Genomic DNA, 6,000 nt, shown 5'->3' on the forward strand with positions numbered 1-6,000 from the left:
GCACTTCTGGCAAGTATAGGTATACGTATTGACTCACAGTAAGTGGACTGAAAAAAAGGAAAGAAAAAAAATAGGCACAGCCAATAATGGGCCAACTGTTGAACATGAAGGAAAAGTAGTGATGTTAACCAACAGGAGAGGACAAGGGATTACCAGTGGGCAGTGAGTGGGCAAGAAGTATAACTTCTTGTTATACTTCTAGTGAATAACTGCTAGTGAATCTATATAAACCTACGCAAATGAAATTTAAATGGACTCAGCAGAGACATATGATTTCAGAAAGCTGTTTGGCAGAAATTATTGAAATGATTAAGTTAGACTATATCCCTCACCTCAAAAAAAAGAAAAAAGTAAAGGAAAATGCTTCTAATATAACTGGATAGTTTTATTTAAAAAATAAGTATTTCTACTAATCTGACATTATGAGTCATTGAGAAAAAACAACATTAAAGATACATTGTTTGGTAATGATTTTTTTCCCTGGTGGTTTTTTTTTTTTTAAGTATGGAAACATGGTGGTACATTAAAATAATGAAGGGCATTATATCATTGAGTTTCATGGCTTTCAATGGATTGAGAATCAGGATTGGAGTTCACAATTGGTTTAACCAAATTCTGCCAGCAAAACCAATTAATGCCCAAGGATCACAGGAGGATATATGAGAAAGTAAAGATACAGGCCAAGGAGAAGAAGAAAAGTAAAAGGAGAGCGAGAGAGATCGAGTGAGAGAGAGAGAACCGAGTAGAAGAAAACCTGAGGTTTCCATCCACATGAGATCATTGTTTGCTTTCAGAACTACAGCTTATCCACCAGCATATTGATTTCTCTCTTATGGTGCTACTAATAATTCAAGTGTTGTATCCTTGGCTGGTATATCTCAGGTTAGAAATGAGCCAGTGATATGAGGTAAATTTTACAGGATGAATTGCCTCAGTTATTTATATCTTTTTGTTTCTTTAGAGAAATTAAATTACAAATCCAGACACATGAATTTAAAACTATTCTAGATATAACAGTTTTAAGAGATTGATGGCTAAATAACTAGAGAAAGCCTGCTAGTCCAGCAACTGCAAAATACTTTGAGATCAAATGTTGAAAGCAAGTTCCAGGATGAAAAAAAAACAAAAAAAAAAACCTCTTTCTAAATTCAATAGTGAAGAAAGAAGTGTTTAATAACTCTGCAGCATCTTAGCATCCTGCTGGCAGTAAGGGTCATCTTTCATTTTGATCCTTGAAAAGAGAACATATCATTTTATAGCTATTTTTACAGGGGATTTTTTTTGTTAGAAATATGTGCTTTTGAAGCAGCTTCACTTCTATTCTTTTCATTTTTAAATATATTTTGTCAAGGAAAGGAAGCATACATAAGGGTGATATCATCGTTATACCCCATCCTGGGCTTGATCTTGCAGTAAAGTCATAACGCTTAATCTATGCAACAACTATTTCCATAACAACAGGCACAAACTCCAATTAAAAATAACCCTTTGGTTCATAAAATTCTCTGTGGGCCAAATTCTAGCTCCTTTCATGAATTATTAAAATTGTGAACAGATTGATTTTGGAAGATAAGGTTTTTAAAAAGGCACTTAATAGTCTCACTTCAAAACAATGTTACCCATGCAGCATGAAGTGTAATGGAAAGTGCACTAGACTAGGGAGTTAAGAATTGAGGTTGCTAGATCATGATTTGCTACTAAAAAAGAAGTTGGGGGTTGGGTAGTGCTTAATATGTAGCAGGCACTTTGTCTGTTGTCTGGTTTCACTTTTACATTATTAATCTACAGATGTGAAACTGAAGGCCTATAAAGCTAAAACTACTTGTCCCCAGGTCACACAGCTAAAAAGTGGTAGAACCAAGTTTCATCCTTGGCCTGACCTCCTCAAAGCCTGCATGCTTTTCCCTGCATCATCCAGCCTCTTAGTTATGAGACTCTTTGGCTAACAACTTAACTTCTCACTTTCCCCATATCGGAACAAAGGAGGTGGGAAAGATGCTCTTTGTGGTGACTCCCAGCTCGCCCTACAGAATGATCACACTGCTAGCAAATCCTACACATCCTCTGGATAAGTCCTGGTGGAAGCAAATCTCTAAGTAATACAATGTCTACCTAGGGATGCTGAAATGACTGCGCCTAAAGATATGAAACAGAAGAAGAAACATCATTTTAGGACCTGTCTCCACCCATAATCAGCAATTTGCTAACACACTCAACTTCTGGTGCTCTCAGCATTCCCATCCATAAAGTGAGGAGAGTTTCCAGCTGATCTTTACAGTTCTTTTAGAATTTCACTTTCTCACAGAATTCAACATATACAAACTTGTTAAAGAAAGATGGTTTGACTGTTGAAATTTTGAATTTAAGAGTTTATCCTCTTGCCATATTTTTAATGGCAAAATTATAGTAACTTCAAGCTGTTAATGACTTTTCAGGATTTCCTTTCCTTCGGGGGATATCAAACCATGTATCAATTGTGCCAACGTCTTCCTCCCTGCATTAATGCACTATAGACTGAATGTGTGTGTCCTTCAAAATTCAGTATGTTGAATTTCTAACCCCCAATGTGATGGTATGAGAAGGTGGGGCCTTTGAGATATAATTAGGTTTAGATAAGGGTGGAGCCCCATGATGGAATTAGGGCCCTCATAAGAAGAGGAAGAAACACCAGAGCTTCCCCTCTGCCATGTGAGGTTACAAAGAGAAGGCGGCTGCCTACCAGCCAGAAAGAAGGCCCTCACCAAGAGCCAAATCTGCTGACTTGAACTTTGACTTCCAAGTCTTCAAAAAACTGAGGTGGAAAAAAAAATTCTGTTTTTTAAGCCATCCAATCTGTGGTATCCTGTTGTAACAGCCCAAGTCGATTAACACTGTGGACAATATTTTAAAGACTTTTAAGAAAGTCTATAGCTGGCCAGGTGCGGTGGCTCATGCCTGTAACTCCAGCATTTTGGGAAGTCAAGATGGGAGCATCACGAGGTCAGGAGTTTGAGACCAGCCTGGCCAACAGGGTGAAATCCTATCTCTACTTAAAAAAAAAAGTAGCTGGGTGCAGTGACAGGCACCTGTAATCTCAGCTACTCAGGAGGCTGAGCAGGAGAATTGCTTCACCCCAGGAGGTGGAGGTTGCAGTGAGCCAAGATCTCGCCATTGCACTCCAGCCTGGGTGACAGAGTAAGACTCCATCTCAAAAAAAAAAAAAAAAAAAAAAAAAGAAAAAAAGAAAAGAAAAAAAGAAAGTCCATAGCCTTATTTCTATTAAAAGACATCATTCCTTATGTTTTGTGGGGAGTTTTGATTTGTTTGTAATTATACGCTTGAGTTTTACTGTAACATATTATTTAAGTCATAGAGGTATTAGGTTTTCATTTTATAGTTAAAGAAACAGATTTAAAAGGATTGAGTAAATTATTAAGTCTCAAAGACAGTAAGAAGTAGAGAGAAAACTGAGATTTTGATTTTCTATTTTCATTAAAATGTGTTTTCCACAGAAAATGATCTGCAAGTCGTGTAAGAGGTACAATGGGGCTGAATGCCCACAATTAATATTTCACCAGACCAGGTCAGAATTCAGCTTTACAGGCTAATGTTATATTAAAGAATTTTAGAGCTAGGAGGGACAAGAGAAGTGTAGAATTTCAATCATCATCTACAAATAAGAAACATGAAGTGCAAAGACATTAGATGATGTTCCCATCGTCACAACTGCTCAATGAAGAAGCCTAGGTCTCTAGACTGTCAGTCTAACAAACTTTTTTTATTTTAATTTATTTTTAAGACAGAGTTTCACTCTGTTGCTCAGGCTAGAGTGCAGTGGTGCAATCTTGGCTCACTGCAACCTCTGCCTCCATGGTTCAAGTGATTCTCCTACCTCAGCCTCCCAGGCAGCCGGGATTACAGGCACCCACTACCATGCCCAGCTAATTTTTGTATTTTAATAGAGATGGAGTTTCAAGGCCAGTCTGGTCTCGAACTCCTGACCTCAAGCAGTCTGCCAGCCTTGGCCTGCCAAAGTGCTGGAATAACAGGCGTGAACCACTGTGCGCCCAGCCCTAACAAACTTTTAAAACATTATTCTGTTCATTAGACAGTGCTGATCTAGAATGAATTTCTCAAGTCACACCAAAATCTGAGTCTGAGTTTAATAAGTCTGTCAGTGCTTTTCAACAGAGTTTGACCTAATCTGTGGTCTAACGGTTTTGTGCCTGGTGATTTTCACTGGGTCTGCTGATGACCCTGTAGCTAAAACTTATTGATAACAGATGGAAGTAGAAGCAATAAACATTTCAGTTTCCCCTGATTCAGTGTAAGTTGAGTGTTCTTCCACAACCTACCCATCCATAAATTCGAGGTGTCTCTAAGATTAACTCCTAAGAAGGGCTGGAGTTAACCCTAACTTGAGGCATGGTATAGACAGAGGAAAGTGTGTGTTAGCATGTGTATATGTGTATGTGGATGTGTGTGTGTGAGGGATAGAGAGAGAGAGAGATACACTCAAAAGATGGTAGATTTTTGGCCATGTTAGTAATCACATTTGCTAATGACTTTTACTTCCATTTTCGCATCAACATGATTCTTAGGTTTCTTTAAATATTAGTCTCAGAATAAAGGAAATTTCATGTTATAATTTGCAGTTATGGGAGTTAGTGGTAAAGAAAACTGGATTTTGTCCCTAGTCTGTCATCAACTAATTATGTCACCTTGAAGATGGCATTTATTCTCTCTGTTCCTTTTTATTTGTAAAATGATAATCCCATATAAAAGCATATTTAAAAAACTTTCCTACAGCCAACTTCAAACGATTGTCATTCTTAGAAGGACCAAAACCATCTTGCAGCTACATGAAAGACTGCAGTGTTATAGTGACTATCCTACGTGTGTAAGCTTTTTATTTTTATTATTACTATTACTAATTTCATCACTTTTGGTTTGGCATAGTAGGCAGAGGGCAGACAGAGCCTTAAAGAGGCTCTTCTACCCAAGAATTACTAAACTCAAGTTGAATCCAGAGGACAATATTGATATATGCTAGAAAATGTGTTTATTATTTTATATAGTCAAATTTTAATGGTGATAACTGTGTTTTTTTTATTTTGACAACATTCACAGAATACAGCACCAAACAATCAATAAATGATCAAGCAGGAGCAGGGACATTCTGCTCTGTGTACCAGGATATTCTCCCACTTTATGGACAAGTTCAGTTTGAACACTAAATCATAGACCAGAAACTTATGTGGGAAAATAATGAAGTGATCTTTAAAGCACATTTTCTTTTACTTAAGGCATATTATTCTTTCATCTGCTCAAAGAATAAGACCAGGGAAGGGCAATGTGAGAGAATCTGACTCGGTATTTCCCGAAGCTTGCCTTATGCAGGCCAAGTATGGTTGTGCAGTGTCAAAATCCAGGAGCTCAACTGGGGCCAAAGTTTCATTATTATTTTTAAATCAGTGGAATTACTTCTTTTCCACAAATAATCTTGCATAAAAGAATACAGAAACCATATAAAGGAGGAGTTGCCCTGCTAAGAGATAGAGGCAGGATAACTTGGCCCCTGAGGCGTCACTTGGAACCTCTGGACTCTGCAGTCCTTGTTTGAAAGTCAATCTCAAACAAATAAATCCCCTCAACTAGGGGGTTTATTTCTCCCTTTAAAAAAAGAATAACTTTTTCATAAAACTCCAGCCAATGCTTGTTAAAAGTATTTTCAAATAACCCCTTGTTTTAAAAATTACGTTTAACTTGCAAAAAGGATTTTTGTGGCCTATGAATTAAAAGCTCTTTCTGCAGAACATCATGTATTATGCATATCAAAGCCTACCAGTTTCAGTCTGTCCACATTAACATCCCTCTAACATGAATTCCTTACACTCCCTTAATTGCGAAGCTTAAATTCATAGATCCTCTTCTAAAGATTTAGTAGATCTTTTGTTCTTCTTCTTCTTTTTTTTTTTTTTTTTTTGGACCGAGTCTTGCTGGGTCGCCTAGGCTGGAGAG

At 37.4% G+C, this 6,000-nt stretch overlaps 1 protein-coding gene across 1 annotated transcript in view; it reads right to left on the reverse strand.

Moving 5' to 3' along the window:
* LOC105528199 (neurexin-1) overlaps positions 1–6,000 on the reverse strand; it is a gene marked incomplete at its 3' end in the record, with an annotated part of 881,468 nt that overhangs the window by 314,517 nt on the left and 560,951 nt on the right. The window lies entirely within an intron of this gene.

Source organism: Mandrillus leucophaeus, unplaced genomic scaffold (assembly GCF_000951045.1).
Source record: "Mandrillus leucophaeus isolate KB7577 unplaced genomic scaffold, Mleu.le_1.0 Scaffold709, whole genome shotgun sequence".
Classification (NCBI taxonomy): Eukaryota; Metazoa; Chordata; class Mammalia; order Primates; family Cercopithecidae; genus Mandrillus; species Mandrillus leucophaeus.